This window comes from Podarcis gaigeae (genome assembly GCF_964106915.1).
Source record: "Podarcis gaigeae genome assembly, chromosome: 14".
Taxonomy (NCBI): domain Eukaryota; kingdom Metazoa; phylum Chordata; class Lepidosauria; order Squamata; family Lacertidae; genus Podarcis; species Podarcis gaigeae.
In genome coordinates, this window is record NC_139690.1 from 15,883,035 (window position 1) to 15,901,893 (window position 18,859).

Here is an 18,859-nt window from a genome sequence, read left to right on the forward strand (position 1 = left end):
AAATGGGGGGAGATTGCCCAGAGTTGTTCAGCTTATTTTTTGGGGGGGGGGATTGCACAGAGGTGTTGAGCTTTTTAAGGGGGGGATTGCCGCCAATCGCTCACCCGCAAGACTGCCACTGCCATTCGCACGCCTCGCAGAAGAAATTGTCAAAAGCAGCCGCCAATCACATGTCCAATTGACAGAGCAGCAGCCAATCGTCAGCAGGCCACCAATCAACCACCACCAATCAATCGCCGCTAACAATCTCCTGCTTGTGGCTGCCACCAATCGACTGTCCCCCCTCTGCACTATCTGTGTATAAGACGACCCCCAATTTTTAGCATTTCTTTTTTATATAAAAAAACTGTCTAATACAGTGGTACCTCGGGTTACATATGCTTCAGGTTACAAACGCTTCAGGTTACAGACTCCGCTAACCCAGAAATAGTACCTCGGGTTAAGAACTTTGCTTCAAGATGAGAACAGAAATTGCGCGGCGGCAGCGGGAGGCCCCATTAGCTAAAGTGGTGCTTCAGGTTAAGAGCAGTTTCAGGTTAAGAACGGACCTCCAGAACGAATTAAGTTCTTAACCCGAGGTACCACTGTACACAGATAAATTTGGTAACTAGACAACCTTTAAAAGGCATCTGAAAGCGGCTCTGTATAGGGAAGAGAGCAAAGGGAGGAGTCCTGTGGAGCTCATGTCCTGCTTGTGGGCTTCCCACAGGCATCTGGTGGCCACTGTGAGAACCGGATATTGGACTAAATGGGCCATTGGTCTGATCCAGAAGGTTCTTCTCACGTTCTTAAAATGGTGTACAAACACACCTCGATGTGACTGGCAGTTGGTAGAACCCCTGCTTTCATTTCAGGGGGAAATGTGAACATCTGCAAATATTTGCTTGCATGAGAAACTGACTGTGGAAATGTACTAGGTTCAGGGGTGGCCAGCTTCCAAGAGAATGTGATCTACTTGTGGAATTAAAACTGGCAGTAATCTACCCCCGTTTTTGGGGGGTTCAGGTCAAAGTTGTTGAGCTTTTTTAGGGAGGGGAGTAGCTCCGTTTTTAGGGGGTTTGGGAGGGAGGCATAAGTTGCGGGGGGGCACAATGTTTTTACATTCTTTGGGGGTCAAAGAGAATCTCACCGAAGGATCATTGGGGGAAAAACAGCCTCAGTTTGTAAACTCCGGCTTCCGTTCTCCAACAACGGAGGGTGGGGTGGGGCAAGGGGCCGGGGCCGGAAGCGGGCCAGCGGTCGACCGCGATCAACCAAAACCTCGCAGGGATCGACCAGTAGATCGCGACCGACCTGTTGGACATCCCTGTACTAGGACAAAACCCTGTCCAGCATAAATTGAGTATGACTGGTCAGTTTTATTTAAGATAAAACAGCATTACCAGAGTCAGAAAATTGATCAAGTGGCCATCTATAAATATCTAGGGCTATATCTTTTTGCAAACAAGAGCGTCAAGGCTCAAATGCAGTGACTGCATGTGGATGCTGCAATAAATCGTAGTTTTGTGCAACGGGAATGAGCTCTCTCTTGGGATCACACGTTCTTCCATCCTCTCCTGCACAGAGTTCTGAGACTTTCACTTCTATTACTTAACCACGGCTTCCTATGTTGTGGAAATTGGGAACAAGCAAAATCTGTCAAAGTTGATATTGTTCCAAGATTCCTTCATTCTGCAAGAAGGTGGACTAGATGCCTTGAAAGCCCCCCCAGAACTCCAAAATTCTATGAGAGGGGGAAAAAAGGGATGAGCAGGAAGGTGGAGACCACAATTTTGGGCATGGCAAGCAAAGGTCACCCACAAATTCTACATCCCTGTCCTTAAAATCCCCTTCTTTACGATTTTTTTCTTTTCCACGTTAGTTTTAGCCAATTGATGGCCTTCAAGGGGGAAAAAAGGCACTCATCTCTTCCAAGTTAAAAACAATTCCCTGTCTGGTCACCTTAGTGGAAATGAGGTGGGCAATTATGTACAATCCCAAAAATATGTGCTTAAAAATATTGCTCACATTTGTATTTGTGCCTTTCTCCAGGGAACTCAAGACACAGCAACCCTGTGAGGTGGGCTTGATCAGGCAGGGTTGTTAACTACAGGGGGGGGGAAGCCTAAATGCCGAGAGCTGGATCCCCTCTATGGCTGTGCCCCCCAATATAAGTATTGGGGTGTGGGGAGGTGAGCCATCAGAGACACAACCGCAGGACCAGTGAGACACGATCATTAATTTTGTGAGGGAACGTCTGAAAAGGCTCTACATGCCGCCTTTGAATGCTTATGGTCTGTTTTCTCCCTGAGAGAGCCATACGGCTAAAAATTGGGGGGGGGGGTGCCAAACCCAACCCCCCCCCCCAAATGTGCTGTAACACACGCACAGTCCCCATTGGCCACGACAACTCCCTGCCATTTCGCTAGCTGGATCACCTCAGCGCCAGAGGAAAGCTGCTGCTATTTTCCCACTCAAGGAACCATGAGGAGGACAGCAGCCATGATTGCAGAAACTCCCCCTCCTTCCATCCCTCCGACTAGCCCTGTTCACTCCCCAAAGCTTTTGTTATGGCGAACCCCTTCCCCGAGCATGATTGGCTGCTTCTCGCAGTGTTGGCGGAGACCCTATAGCGAGGGGGTGTGTGTAGAAAGAAAGAAACCCCCTCAATGCTTGGAGCTACGGAACAAAAGGCAGATGAGAGCAGCAGCCTCTGTTAGTCAAATCGACAGGAGAGGCGGCCCCCATTCCACCGAGGGAAATAATGCAGATTCTGAAGTGCCAGCTATAATAATCACCACCCACAACCAGAGTGCAGGTTTGGTCTGAAGCAGCAAAATCGACTCCTTTCACTCCCCCTGCCCACTGTGCATGAATACAAGATCCATGCTGGCAGCAGAGCGTGCGGCCATTTCCATCAGGTCTGCCTAAACAGATACAGAAAGCTTTTCAGAAACAGATCACAGCTGTTCAGCAGTCTCCCTCATTGCTGGAGAAGAAAGGAACCTGAGTGGGTTTTTTTGGGGAGGGGGGTAGGGAGATGCTCCATCCCCCTTGTATTCTCAGTAGGGTCAGAATTCAGCTCCTCCTTGCTGCTGTTTGAAAGCCCAAAGTACAGTGGTACCTTGGTACTCAAACGGCTTGGCTCCCAAACCAACTGTCTCCCGAACGCCGCAAACCTGGAAGTGAGTGCTCTGGTTCGTGAACCTTTTTTGGAAGCCGAACATCCAATGTGGCTTCCGATTGAGTGCAGGAAGCTCCTGCAGCCAATCGGAAGCCGAACCTTGGTTTTTGAACTGTTTCAGGAGTCAAACAGACTCCCAGAACGGATTAAGTTTGAGAACCAAGGTACCACTGTACACAAATACAAACAGTGTCTTCCCTCACATTAATATATGCAGTGAGTGGCATCCTACTTTGGCTATACTCAGAGTAAAAATGTAAAGGCTGGTAAAGGGGCCCCTGACCATTAGGTCCAGTCGTGGACGACTCTGGGGTTGCGGCGCTCATCTTGCTTTATTGACCGAGGGAGCCAGTGTACAGCTTCTGAGTCATGTGGCCAACATGACTAAGCCACTTCCGGCGAACCAGAGCAGTACACGGAAACGCCGTTTACCTTCCCGCCAGAACGGTACCTATTTATCTACTTGCACTTTGACGTGCTTTCGAACTCCTAAGTTGGCAGGAGCAGGGACCGAGCAACAGGAGCTCCCCCCGTCACGGGGATTCGAACCGCCAAACTTCTGATTGGCAAGCCCTAGGCTCTGTGGTTTAACCCACAGTGCCACCCGCATCCCTATACTCAGAGTAGACCTCGTGAAATTAATCCACCTAAGTTAGTCATGTCCAGGGTCCTCCCCCCCCCCAGCCGGAACTCAATGGAAATTGATTCTGGCACCTCTCAGGTGGGTGCCATTGCCATTATAAGAGAAGAAGGGTTCATGGTGGGTTCCAGGAATCTCTTTTTCTAGAAAAATAGCATTGTTGTAATTGTAATTAATTTAATTTGCATACCGCCCTTCATCCAAAGATCCAAGGCTGTTTTACCTGAAGTGGTCCACCTCACTTTGCCTGGCTGGATTCTGTTTCCACTTTTTAGGAGGGGGCAAAACCCAACTAAGATGAGAGATTAGACCCCCCCCCTCCCTTCACTTCCCCTTAGATGCACAGAAAACAGGAGAGTAGCAAGGCAAAGCTGGTACACTGGAAGGGCTACAGCTCAGGAGGAAATGGCCAAGCACACATGGATTCTGGGCCACAGGCACTTGTGCATCACTGACCCCCCCCAAAAAAAGAGAAAATACATCACTAAGTAAGAGGATAAAAGATACTGATCTGTGTAGCATTTACACAAGCTAATTCATATGCATAGTTGTGAATGCAGAAATAATTGCTAGCATTTGAACAGAAATACATCTCACCATAGTGGTGAAGACTGTGATCCCCGTGTGCTTGCCTGTTCTGTCTCCTTTCCAGGTGCTAACTCTTTTAGGCAAGCTCAGGCCACCTGGTTTGCGTTCTTAAGGTGATTTACGTTTAAACCAGGCAGCTCTTCAGACTGAGGATGCTTTTAAATGGCGGGCCGGCTTCTCATTGGCCCTTCAGAGGACCCCCTCCCCTCTTTAACCAGGACACACAGTCACCCTAGCTGGGGATGGGGCCAGTTGACAGGCCCTCCCCCACCTTCATGAGTAGCCTAAATGGATGGAGGCAACTGTCTTTATAGTCTTTTCGGAACGAACCAAAGTCACTGGTGCTTTGCCCTGATTGGCTGGTTTAAATCCCAAGAATCCATCTTGGATGCAAATCCTGGCGGAAGTTACGTGAAGCCTGGTGAGATGGGATGAGTGGCAGTCAGACCCACCTGAGATAAGTGGCCACCACAGGGCTTTCTAGAAGACCTTGGACAGAAATGCATGCATGCCCGACCTCATAGGTAAGTTTCAAATTAGTAAAGGGATGACAATAGCAAGATGTGAGTCGGCAAGTATTATACAATCTGGTGCAGTTAATGGGTCAGCAGAAGTGAATCAAAGGTCCCAGGAACCCATCCGGAATGTAGTGTAAGGCCCCATGTGCATTTTGTATTTAAAGGAGCATCATGCCACTTTAAACAGCGATGGTTTCTGTTATGTACTAAAGTTCTCCCCCTGGGCCAGCAGGGGGATACTGTAGATAGTTTTCACTCAGGTCCACATATGCAACTAAGGAATTGAAAGTGACGTTCAGTGATTGGATAGTTACAGAAAGTTGTTACTGTTGCCTTGTAGTTGAGCTCTATATAAGCAGGCTGGCTGAACCCTTCAGCCCAGTTCTGTTCTGGCCTGTGAATAAAGAACTGTCTGAAGAATCGCTGTGTCGTCTGATATGTTCACCCACAACTTAACAGTTCCCCCCCAAAGACTCATGGGAAGTATAGTTTAAGGGTGCTGAGAATTATTACACCCCTATCGCCCTCAGAGAGCTACAATTCCCGGAGTTCCCCAGGACGAAGGATTGATTATCAAACCTCTCCAGGAATTGTAGCTCTGGGAAGGTGGGTCTCCTAACATCTCTCAGTACTCTTAACAAACTACAGACTCCAACCCCCCATGAGCCTCAGCCACCAGAGCCAACGGCCAGGGATGATGGGAGTTGTAGTTCGACAACTTCTGGAGGAACACCGGTTTCCCCAACCCCAGAGCGGCAGAAAAATAAAATCAAAGAACAGAAAGAGGAAGGGAATTGCATCAGAGAGTCTATGCAGGCTGCCAAAAGGTTAAGTAAGATTATCCTAAGGTTTTCCTTAGCACAGTGCTGACCATGGAGCGTGAGACTCTTAATCTCAGGATCGGTGCCAAGACCCATGTTGGGCAAAATATTCCTGCATTGCAGGGGGTTGGACTAGATCCAGTGTTTCCCAACCTTGGGCTTCCAGCTGCTTTCGGACTACAATTCCCATCATCCCTGACCACTGGTCTTGCTAGCTAAGGATGATGGGAGTTGTAGTCCAAAAACAGCTGGAGGCCCAAGGTTGGGAAACGCTGGACTAGATGACTCTTGTGGTCCCTTCCAACTTTACGTTTCTTTGATTCCATCAATTTGCCCCTCTCCTCAATATCTCTATGAAGGGGCAGCCTGGAATTCTTAGCACCCAAAGTTACTTTAAACCAGAGTTCCTTTGCACAATCATAAACTGCCGGACCATCTTCATACAAAGGGAGGGAATGCTAAATGTTACTTTAAACCAGAGTTCCTTTGCACAATCATAAACTGCCGGACCATCTTCATACAAAGGGAGGGAATGCTAAATGTTAGGCTGACCACACCAATTGAATTTTCCCTGCACTAGAAAAGGATTCTTCTTTTTAGAGCAAAATGTACTCATTCCTTCAGCCATTTCCCATTTCTTCTGTCTTAATTGTTGTGTTTCCTTTGCTGGCCAAATGGTACTTTTATTTTTTGCAACGTGGCACAGCAAACTGCACCTGATATCCCACATTAGGCCTAAACCCGTATGAATGGCACTGTTATTTTCTGCATCTGAAACAGGTGTGTTCCTGTCCGTTAAGAACGCTGATGTGAACATTTTCTCTTTCGCTCCTTCACTTTAGAAGGACAGGGAAGATATAACACTTTTTAAGAAGATGGGATTATTCTGCCTTCAAAGATGAATATATATATATATATATATATATATATATATATATATATATATATATGAGCATCTCTCTATAAGAAAGAGGAATCAGCAAAAAAAGAAAAGAAAACAAGGCCGATTTGAACAGGCGAAAAAGTGGTGCATTTGAAAATCAACAGAAAAATAACCAAAGGTGGCAAGTAATAGCAAAGAAAAGCCTCCCTCTTCCTGCCACTGAACCTCTTAGGGCTAAAACCTTTATTTACCCATCTGCCATCACCAAAGACATAGCTGCTGCAACTAGTTCAGGCTTCCTCAACCTCGTCCTTCCAGATGTTTTTGGCCTACAACTCCCATGATCCCTAGCTAGCAGGACCAGTGGTCAGGGATGATGGGAACTGTAGTCTCAAAACATCTGGAGGGCCAAGGTTGAGTAAGCCTGAACTAGTTCATTGCTGCAGTCTTTTCAACGGGGATAAGAGTAAGAGTAAGGGCTGCACTTTCGGCAGTGGACCACGCAATAATAATTGGGTTTATGAACGGCCCTTCCTCCAAAACGTCAGATGGGTGTACATTTTTTGCATCATCTTCCCAGTTTCTTCATCACAACTGATCCTGTGAGGTGGGTCAGGCTCAGAGATGCTGCTGACTGCTCCAAAGTTATCCAATCAGCTTTATTGTTGGGGGCAGGATTTGAACCCATTCTTTCACATAGTGTTTTTGTGTCAGTGTCACGTGGGTAGGTTCTCTTTCTGTTCATGTATTCATTTTCATTGGCATTGAGAGGTTGGTTGCCTTCAGATGACTGTGGTGAGTTGTTTGCGTGTCTGCGTGGAGCAGGCATAGTCAAACTCGGCCCTCCAGATGTTTGGGGACTACAACTCCCATCACCCCTAGCTAACAGGACCAGTGGTCAGGGATGATGGGAGTTGTAGTCCCAAAACAGCTGGAGGGCCGAGTTTGGCCATGCCTGGTGTGGAAGGTTGTTGGGTCATGTTAACCATATTGAAGATCCTTTTCTCCTCTCTGTATACAGCAACCTGTGCCAGGCTGAGTAGCTGCATATAAGTGGCCCTCTAAATCTCAACAGATCATTATTTACCTCTCCAAGCCCCATTCCAAACTGAATATATTTACGACAAAGTTTATTATATCATTTGAATAACGATCGGATCCATGCAGATAGTAGTGCTCTATAAAACAAATTACTCTCCACGAAGAAGGCCGGCACTCTAGTGTAGCCACCAGCATGTTAAGAGTTGCAGCTGATAGCTCCAGGTTCGAATCCTGGCACCTGAGCTAGCCTCACGCCCAGGGGAATCACTATGCCTATCTTTCGAGGCATCCTCAAGAGTAGGGCTGTGGAATAAATCGCCACATCCTTGAATATTGAAATAGCATTATGATAAGTGTTTCAACAAGACAATATACCAATGAGCAAAAGGTGGAGATTTAACAACTTCCCAGGGGGTAGCTCAGCTGAACAGATATGGCAAAGTAAACAAAGAATATAAACAAAGAACTGAAAAGCTCTTCTTTCTTCCCTCACAATCACCCCCACCAGTGGAAAAAAAGAGGGGGAGAATACCTTTCCTCCATATTAAAAATGAAGGGTTAATAATAATAATAATAGTAATAATAATAATTAAAGGAGACTTTTTTGCTTGCTTGCCCTCCCTCCCTTTGATAAAAAGGGAGAAATTGGTGGGATGATTGATTGGCTTTTGGGGAGGCCCTTCTGTGGGGGGGGGGGGAATGGAGGGGAGAAGATTTAGCTGGCTGCCATATGCTGAAATGGGAGGTTGGGTATCATGTGAGAATGATGGGGAGCGTGTTTTTCAGTAAGCAGTGCAAGCAAATGCGTGGCTACTCACAAGCAAGTCCTACTGAATTCAATGAAGCTTACTCCCAGGAAAATAGAAGTAAGTTTAGTTGAAGTCAGCAGGGCTTATGCATGCACAGATTCCACTTAGACCCCTGAGTGGGGAAGTAGATGCAACTTGACTAGTAAATCGCTTAAACTACTCGTAAGTAAGTTGAAAATATATTAAATACCGTATTTTTGCTCTATAAGACTCACTTTTTCCCTCCTAAAAAGTAAGGGGAAATGTGTGTGCGTCTTATGGAGCGAATGCAGGCTGCGCAGCTATCCCAGAAGCCAGAACAGCAAGAGGGATTGCTGCTTTCACTGCTCAGCGATCCCTCTTGCTGTTCTGGCTTCTGAGATTCCGAATATTTTTTTTCTTGTTTTCCTCCACAAAAAACTAGGTGCGTCTTGTGGTCTGGTGCGTCTTATAGAGCGAAAAATACAGTATATTATATAGGAGCTGTTTTTTAAAAATAAAAACAATACAGTCTACTACTTCCTTACATTTTAAACTTCTCATAAATAAGCTGAAAATATATTAAATATATTATACAGAAGCTGGTTTTTTTAAAAAAAATTCAATCTACTACAGTGGTACCTTGGGTTACATATGCTTCAGGTTACATACGCTTCAGGTTACAGACTCCGCTAACCCAGAAATATTACCTCGGGTTAAGAACTTTGCTTCAGGATGAGAACAGAAATTGTGCTCTGGCAGCAGGAGGCCCCATTAGCTAAAGTGGTGCTTCAGGTTAAGATCAGTTTCAGGTTAAGAACGGACCTCCGGAACGAATTAAGTACTTAACCTGAGGCACCACTGTATTTCCTTACATTTTAGATCACTTAAACTACTCGTAAATAAGTTGAAAATATATTAAATATATTATATAGAAGCTGTTGTTTTTTTTAAAAAACCAATCTACTACTTCCTTACATTTTAAGGCCTCCACTGCTGCAGATATATACCATGATATACCGAGACATTGTTATATTTAGCTGGTGATATACAGGTATCGCAATGTTGAAAACCAGATATGTCCCAGCCCTACTCAAGAGCACTTAACAGGGAACTGAAATAATAAGAACCACAGTAAGATGGGGTTGTTGTTTTTTTCTTGCAAGTCTAAGAATCCAGGCCACAAATCACAGTAGCTGGGCAGAGGGTGGACTGCTTCAGACCTGGCAAACATCCAGGTCTTTAAGCATCATGGCAACGTTCACTAGATTCCTTCAGAACCCTCCTAGCTGGCACCCTGGAGACTGAACAGAACCGTCTCCAAAAATAGCACCAAGACGCAAACTCCCAACAAACTCTCTCTCTCTAAAAAATATGGCCAACCTATTCCTAACTGTTCTGTGCCTGATTCTACTAGCTTTCCCTCCCTGTCTACTCGCCAGCAAAATTACACCAGGAAGGTTTATCTTTCCTGCCTTCCAAGGCATGGACCCCCTTCTTAAACCATTTCTGCCATATACAAGTAAATGTGGATGTTTAGAAAGCTGTGGGGGTGTGTGGGGGTGTTTTGCGGGTTTCCCATGGGCATCTGGTTGGCCACTGCGAGAAAAGGGTGCTGAACTAGATGGGACATGATCCTGATCCAGCAGGCTCTTCTTATGTTCTCTAGGTGTGTGCTTATCGTGCTTCTGTAATTCCTTGTGTTCAAGCATGGTTCAAGCCCATTATAAGCAGGATACAGCAACTTGCAGTGTTTTCCTACATGTTTTCCCCCCTGTCTTCTTCTTCTTGTGGTCTATACTGCAACTGCTTTTCTTTTAAAACTTTGGGTTGGTATTTGGATGACTGTCCTTCTTGGGGTGGTAAACCTTTAGATGTTGAGATGAAAAAGTGGGGTACACATTTTCACAATATAAATACCTAGATAAAAATGCAGCCATACAGCACTTTCATACCCTAACAACTGAAATGACCAGTCAAATCTTTGGGCAAAGGCATAGGAACATAGGAAACTGCCTTATGCTGAGTCAGAGCTTTGGTCCATCTAGTTCAGTCTTGTCTACAGTGTGGCAGCAACTCTCCAGGAAATCGGACTGGGAATGTCTCTCAGCCCTGCTTGGAGATGCTACAGATTGAACTTTCTTTCTTTTCTACTGTCCACTGTGCAACCAGCTACGTAAATGCATGTTATCCCCCTTTCTGGGTAGTTTAACATCATGGCACAATGAAAGTATCAGATTCTAGCTGTCTGATATTAACCTGGAGGTAACTGTTAGAATTCCTGCTCCATGATTGCAGTCATGGGATTGTTGTCTATCACATGACAGTGTATGTTTTGACTCCACAGAGTGGGAAGTGACGGAGACAGGTTGTTTGTGTTACTGTGTTCCGTGAAGTGGGACTATTGTCCTTTGTTCTTTTTCTCTTTGCCAGCTGATGCTAGAGAGAGAAGGAGCCATGTTGCAGTGCTCCTTGTGTGTTTATATGGAAATAAAGTAGATTAGCCAAAATGCTAAGGTCTGTTACGCAACCTGCGAAGACTCTGCAGATCCCTAAGTGTGCTGGTGTCTGTTGGCATTGGTCGCTATGATGTTTGGGCTGAAGAAAGCTTTTGAAGCTCCCGAATGATCAACCAGGAGGGAGAGAACATGCCAGTAGAGCATGTGTGTCTGCCAGGGTCCTACTCGAGAGTAGGACAAGCTCCTGACAGTAACTGCATGGGTGGCTGAGTTTCTGTCAATAGGATCTCTTAGAGTGGTGAATGGCGGGAAGACACTCCAATGAAATTTTCTGTTGCTATATATCTTATATGGCTATTTCTTTGTATGTATTTTATTTTATTTATGCCTTTTAGGTTTATACATTTCACTGATTTTACCGTCATTTAAACATTTCAAAATTTGACTTCCTTCCCTCTCTTTCTGCCGTTCCTTAAATTTATTTTTAATGTCTTCTGCATATCCAAATTAACTTAATTTGCTCAATTATTCATCTACTTTAAATATATACTCTTATAAAACTGCAGGTAATTACAGTAATCCTGCCAATGTTCTTTTCTGTTTACAATTTATCAGTAAATATTCAATAAACTATTTCCATTTTTATACAAAATTTTGCATTCTCGATTTCTTATTCTCCAGTAAGTTTTGCCATTTCTGCATATTCCATAAGTTTTTATTTCCATTCTTCCTTTGCTGGGACTTCTCTTTTTGTATATTTTAAAATTTTGTATATGGATGTTTTAAGATGGCCTATATCTGCAATGCCTAATAAAGGTTTGGAAAAAGAAAGAAGGCATTTTCTTTTAAGCACAGTATCATCTTTTGTTTATTAGATTGCAACTTACTCTCCTCTCACTAAACCTTCTGCACTGAGCAGTGTGGATTCTTACTGAAATTTAACTGTTTTAAAAACCAGATTACAAATTCCATAGCTGATTGATATCCCTAGGAAAAGAATACATACTTCTTATCTTAATGATCCATAGCAATGGTAGATGCTGAACACCCACAAATTAGTTCAAATGTTTCCTGACCAATGTGATGCAATTGCTAAACTACCCAGGGCCATCGTGAAAGACTGGCAACAACCCTATGGAAAAACAGAACCCAGAGCAAATCCTGTCTTTAATTTAAAAGGCAGCAGGGAGCACTTCACACAAGATAATAATTCAGAAGTCCAACATAACACACAATGGGTAACATCCAATATAATCCCACATAAAACCCATTGGTTAACTGGAATGGGCTCTCATGTATGTCAGCCCATTTTTTACTAACTACTGTAAAAGGTAAAAGGTAAAGGACCCCTGAACGGTTAAAGTCACCAGTCAAAGGTGACTATGAGGTTGCGGCGCTCATCTTGCTTTTCAGGCCGAGGAAGCCAGCGTTTGTCCACAGACAGCTTTCCGGGTCATGTGCCCAGCATGACTAAACTGCTTCTGGCACCACGGAACACCGTGACAGAAACCAGAGCGCATGGAAACACTGTTTACCTTCCCGCCACAGCACTACCTATTTATCTAATTGCACTGGCATGCTTTCAAATTGCTAGGTTGGCAGGAGCTAGGACAGAGCAACGGGAGCTCACCCCGTCACTGGGATTTGAACCGCAAACCTTCCGATCGGCAAGCCCAAGAGGCTCAGTGGTTTAGACCACGGCACTACCCACGGCCCTCTTAACTACTGTAAGCGTTTCCAGAGCTAAGTGATGCTCTATTTTTTAAAAAACAACAACAACACAGTATGTTTTTGCAGAGAGAAACAGCAGTAAATGATAATGGTAACTTCTGGGTTGATTCTCAAGCTGGAGATCTTTGGAATGGAATAAACAGAAACAGCAGGAACACTGCTGATTGTAAGCTTTCCCATTTATAGCATGATGATCACAATCTTGTCTACTCAGAACAGGAGCTGAAGTGGTTGCCTCAGGGTGGCAGGCTCCTGGGAGTGATTCTACTGCACCTGGCATCCTCCAATCACTAGTGTTGGTTGCCCACCGCTTCCAGGTGCATGCCTCCACCTCCTGCTTCTCCACCACTGCGACTGTGTCTCCTGCGGCCATGCCTTTCCTGCCGCCGCAGTTCGCCAGCCGCTGCGCCTCCTGCCCCGCCTGGAGGCAGCCCAGGGAAGCCCCAGCACACTGGCTTGGCGGCAAGAGGGCTGCAGCAGTGGCAGGGCTTGGCCACAGGAAAGAGGTGTGGTCGCAGCGGCGGAGGAACATGTGGAGGTGAGTGGCTGGATGCAGAGGAGGGGTGGGAGGCCCCCAGCAGAAGAAGGTTCAGAGCCAGGAGATTGGTGGAGGGATGACGATGAGCTGTCAGAGGGAGAAGAAGGAGTGGACTGGGAGCAGGAGGTGTCAGAAGCTGAAGAGGTAACAGGGTTTAGTGAGCAGGAAGAGGGTGTGGCAGAGAGCAGTCCAGGCTCAGAGGAAGAAGCAGAGGGGTGTGTGTGGAGCTAGAGGCAAAGTGGAGGCCGGTTGTTGAAGAAGCCAGGGAAGCTCCCCCTCCTGGTGTGACCAGCTCCTCTCCACCACCACCCCCAGTCTCCCAGAACTTGCAGAGGAATGAAGAGGTTGGAGCAATGAGAGGAAAGACGAAGGAGCCTTGGGCTGCTGGGGGAGGAGACTTAGAGAGCAGTGGGAAGGCAGGAACCTTCAGTCTTCAGAACTGCCTCATTGGGGCAAGAGCAACCGGGAGGAGTTGCCGTGATGACTAGGACTGCGTTGTTTTGGTTTCCATGAACAAAGAGTTAACACTCATGTTTTAAAAATAGCTGACCGGCTCCTGATAGAGGCAGGCACTGGGCAGTGGGTGCCTGGCAGAAGCCAGTGCCCAGTAGCGGGTTGTATGCCAGGAGTTTTGCCTCAAGTGGCAAAGGGTTCCAGGCTGGCCCTGACTCACAAGTAAGTTCTGCTGAAGGCAATGGGGCTTAAACAGGTGAAGACCTGGGGTGGGGAATAGAAAAAAATGTTTTCAGCTTTTGTTAGGAAATGGAGGGAATGAAATTTTCCATTCAACCCCCCCCCCCCCCGGCCCTCACCTGTCTTCCTCCACATAACCAGCATTACAATTGCACCCTGTGCTATTTTTTCCTTTTCTTAAACCTGGAAGGGTGACAGACATCCACTTGGATTGGCGGAAGCCAGGGTTGGGGGGTGTTCATTAAAATTGCTCTCCCTTGCTTACTTTATCTTGTCTCTTTCCTTTGATCTGGGTGGCTCTTATTACTCTGCTCACTCTCTGGGCAATCATGCCTTAAATCATATTGCCAGGTGGAAACTACCCATGAGCAGCTTCCATTTAGCTATGCCCATTTTAGCACACAAGAGGCGAGCCTAACTTACTCTAGAGAACAACATTCATTCACTTTTTCTATGCCAGACTCTATTCGATTTTAAAATATGTAATAATAATAATAATAATAATAATAATAATAATAATGCATTTTTATTTATACCCTGCTCTCCCCAGCCAGAGCCGGGTTCAGGACAGCTAACACCAATAAAATTACAATAAAACATAAGGGGGGGTACAAACAAACAAAAACAATTTATTAAAATACGGGTTAAAATACAATTCAAAATGCAGCCTCATTTTAATAGTAGCCCATAAATCAAAACCATAAGGGGAGGGAAACATAAGGGTCAGACTGAGTCCAAACCAAAGGCCAGGCAGAACAGCTCTGTCTTGCAGGCCCTGCGGAAAGATGTCAAGTCCTGCAGGGCCCTATTCTCTTGTGACAGAGCTTTCCACCAAGTCGGGGCCAGTACTGAAAAGGCCCTGGCCCTAGTTGAGACCAATATAACCATCTTGCGGCTTGGGACCTCCAAAGTGTTGTTATTTGTGGACCTTAAGGTCCTCTGCGGGGCATACCAGGAGAGGCGGTCCCATAGGTACGTGGGTCCTAGGCCGCATAGGGCTTTAAAGGTCAAAACCAGCACCTTAAACCTGACCTTGTACTCCACCAGGAGCCAGTGCAGCTGGTAAAGCACTGGATGAATGTGATCCCACGGAAAGGACCCCGTAAGGAGCCTCACCGTGGCACCCTGCACCTGCTGGAGTTTCTGGGTCAGCTTCAAGGGCAGCCCCGCGTAGAGCAAGTTACAATAATCAAGCCTGGAGGTGACCGTCGCATGGATCACTGTGGCCAGATCAGGGCGAGAAAGGTAAGGGACCAACTGATTTTGGCACTCATGCAAGCAATAATATTAACCTTCCTTTAAAAAAATGAAAGCTACAATTCTCAGCCTTAGGTCACTAGGCTAGCTATCTCTGACCACATACAGAGTGCTGAAGTTTGTGCAGATCCACATCGTAAATTCAAAGCTCACACTTAAAGCACACATCTTCCCATAAATAATCCCAGGAACTGCAGTTTCCCCAAAGAACTGCAATTCCCAGAACCCTGAACAGAGTAAAGTTCCCAGGATTCATTGAGGGAAGTAATGTGCTTTAAATGTATGGCGTAGCACTGACAGTGCTGCAAAACTGGAAACCAGTATTTTCTAGATCTCCCGCTTCTCTTTGATCTGACTCATTCAAAATTTAACATATCCAGCAGCACAGAAAGCAGACCTTGCAAGCAAACTAAGTTTGCAACTACACTCCCCTCTTTATGTAATCGACCTCTTGCTACTACTGCTCCAAGAGCTATACAGCCATGTTTATCCTAGCCGCTCCCAAGATGTATTAACTCAGCTCCTGGAGTCTTCTGAGCAGATGTAGACACTTTCTGGAGTGCATTGCTAAATGCCTTATTTCCTTCGTTATGTGTGCTGCCAACATCTTGCACTTCGGAGGCAAGGAGAGACCTGCTGCTCTTGACTTGGGAGGAGAAAAGGATAGAATGAGCTCAAATCGATTTGTCCCTATCCCGCCTGAGCAACGAAATTAACGAGAGTGGATCACAAACAGCTTTTGGCGTAGTAAAGGTGACTCAGGGAAAGCAAAGGTTTGCACGGATGACTGGCCAGGATCACACTTTCTCCCTGTGCAAAATTAAAGTGTGACCTAGAAAACACACACACACACACACACACACACACACACACACACACACACACACTGTTGTCCTTGCTCAACTCTGTTGAACTCTGTAGGTAGGAACAAAACAAGAATGAGTTGGCTCTGGCGCCCCCTACTGTTGGCCTCCCAGCCTGCCACCCTACCAGCTCCAATGGGCACCAGCCACCACTGCTGGGTGTGCTGTCCCAGAATGAAGCACGTTTGAATGGAAGGAGGAGAACATGTAGAGCTCCTTCTGGCATCCCTTTCTCTGGGAAAGATGGGATCATCCTGGAGGCCTCTGTGGGTGCATAGCAGCCTCTGGGGAGGTTTCCTGGTGAGAAGGATGGTCAAGAGAGTATAGCAAAGGAAAGATACTTTCTGCTCTCACCAGGGTTCCATCCACTTGGAAGTTATCTACAGGTGATTCTGGGGTGACCTCCTGTTCCACAAGGCAGAATGCATTGGTGGTGACCCGTTGCTTTCCAGATGTTGCTGGACTACAGACAAAGCAGTCGAGGTCCAGGGTTGGGGTCATAGCTGTCAACTTACAAATTTGAAAATAAGGGACCAGCAGCCTCGGAAATAAGGGATCAGCAGCCAAAATAAGGGATTTCCAGAGCACAGGTATGTTCGACTTCTGGGCCCCTCCAAGCCAAAGGCAGAAAGCCCAGCCAGCAGCCAAACGAAGCCTCAAGCCCACAGCACAGCAACCCGGCAAAGGGGATGCAGCAAGGAAAACCACCGACACCTCTCCGCTGGGAAGCGCTGAGCAAAGGCGAGTCCCTAGGCAACACGGCCGATTTGATCGTTCTTAGACTCCTTTTTGGGTTAGCAATGCAGCCAAGCAACACAGTTGGAGCCTCCTTCCTCCCTGGCAGGCAGGGAGGGAGGGAGAGGAGCTGCTTCCTTTGAAACCCAGGAAATTTAAGGGACATCATCAATAAGGGACAGCAGCGAGACATGGCGCTGGGATAAGGGACTTTCCTGCCAAATAAGGGATGGTTGACAGCTATGGTTGAGGTTAAGACCCATGACTATTTCTGCAGTTCAATCCCTGTCTCCAGCATCCTAGAGTCACCCAATCAGTGGGAAAGGTCTTCTCACCCTTTATGCTCATTGGAGCCAATCAAGAGTGAAAGGAGTCGAGTCAGCCACTGTCAAGGCTTCAGGGAATCCTATCCCTCCCACGGTGGGATGCCAAGAGGCAAATAAACGAGAAGAATTCTTACCAAGTAGTTTATTCAATATTCACACAGAGAGACGAACGAATGTGGTCTCTATTAGATAATGGCGTTGCTCCAAGTCAAGTCCCACTCCCTCAGTCCCTCCTATTCTACATCACCCCTGCGCTGGCTAATCTGAGATTTCTGCCTCTGAGCTTTCTGTTCTACTACTCTCAATGCATGCCTGGTTCTGGGAGGGGGGGAGTCAGGAAGGCTTTCTGGAGACACTGAGTCTGTCAGCTGTCTCTCCCCTGGTGCTGCTTCTTCCTGCTGCTCTCTCAATATTTCCCAGCTTCTCCTCTCTGCAGCCTCTGAACTATGCCCTTCTGCAGACCACTGTTCTAAATGTATACTGTCCTCCTCTTCTCGGGAAGGTGCAGGAAGAGGGGACAGGACGGTTCCCTTCATTCCTCCTCAGTCCAGCCCCTGAGGATTGGCTTCCAGGGTCACTCTGGCAGGAGCATGCAGGAAGGACACTGATGTGCCCGTGTATATGCAAAGAAAACAGATCTAACTGAAACACAACAAAGGGAGATCTGCAATGCTCATTGCAATGCATCCCTAATTATTATGGTTGTATGATTATAAGATTACTGCATAACCTTTGTTGTTGTTGCTGTAGTAGCAGCAGCAGCAGCAGCAGTTGTTTAGTCATTTAGTCATGTCCGACTCTTCGTGACCCCATGGACCAGAGCATGCCAGGCACTCCTGTATTCCACTGCCTCCCGCAGTTTGGTCAAACTCATGCTGGTAGCTTCGAAGACCCTATCCAACCATCTCGTCATCCCCTTCTCCGTGTGCGCTCAATCTTTCCCAACATCAGGGTCTTTTCCAGGGAGTCTTCTCTTCTCATGAGGTGGCCAAAGTCTTGGAGCCTCAGCTTCAGGATCTGTCCTTCCAGTGAGCACTCAGGGCTGATTTCCTTCAGAATGGAGAGGTTTGATCTTCTTGCAGTCCATGGGACTCTCAAGAGTCTCCTCCAGCACCATAATTCAAAAGCATCAATTCTTCGGCGATCAGCCTTCTTGATGGTCCAGCTCTCACTTCCATACATCACTACTGGGAAAACCATAGCTTTAACTATATGGACCTTTGTTGGCAAGGTGATGTCTCTGCTTTTTAAGATGCTGACTAGGTTTGTCATTGCATTTCTCCCAAGAAAAATAACCACATAACCTTAGAAGGTTGTATAATCTTAGAAGGGGATTTGGCTGTGAGGGGGTGTAGTTGGGACTATCACAAAGGGACCAGGCACTTCTGAATTTGCTGCTACACTACTGAATACAACTCCCACCATTCCTGATCACTGGCCATAATGGTTTGGACTGCTGGGATATGGAGTCCAACAACATCTGGAGGGCCACAAGTCCCCTACTTAAAGACACTGGCAGTTTCCTTCCCCCACCTTCTGTTTTGCTTTGATTCATTATTTCAAAGGTAGCCAACATGGCGTCTTTCAGATATTGTTGGACTCCAGCTCCCATCAGCCTCAGTCAGCATGGCCAGTGGTCGGGGATGATGGAAGATGTAGTTCAACAACATCTGGAGGGCATCGTGCCACCTACTTGTGCATTATTCGCATGCCTGGCTTTTCTGGTGGCTCCAAGTCTTCAGAAAATCCATCCCCCCCTCTCTCTCCCCCCCCCCATTGTGTTAGGCACAAACCAAACCAAAAAACAAGTTCATGTGTGCAGACAGCTATCACAGC

General features: G+C 46.4%; 1 protein-coding gene across 1 annotated transcript in view; it reads right to left on the minus strand.

Moving 5' to 3' along the window:
* The window catches only part of HDGFL3 (HDGF like 3), a 53,848-nt gene that overhangs the window by 15,793 nt on the left and 19,196 nt on the right, over window positions 1-18,859 (minus strand). The gene's annotated exons all lie outside the window — the stretch shown is intronic.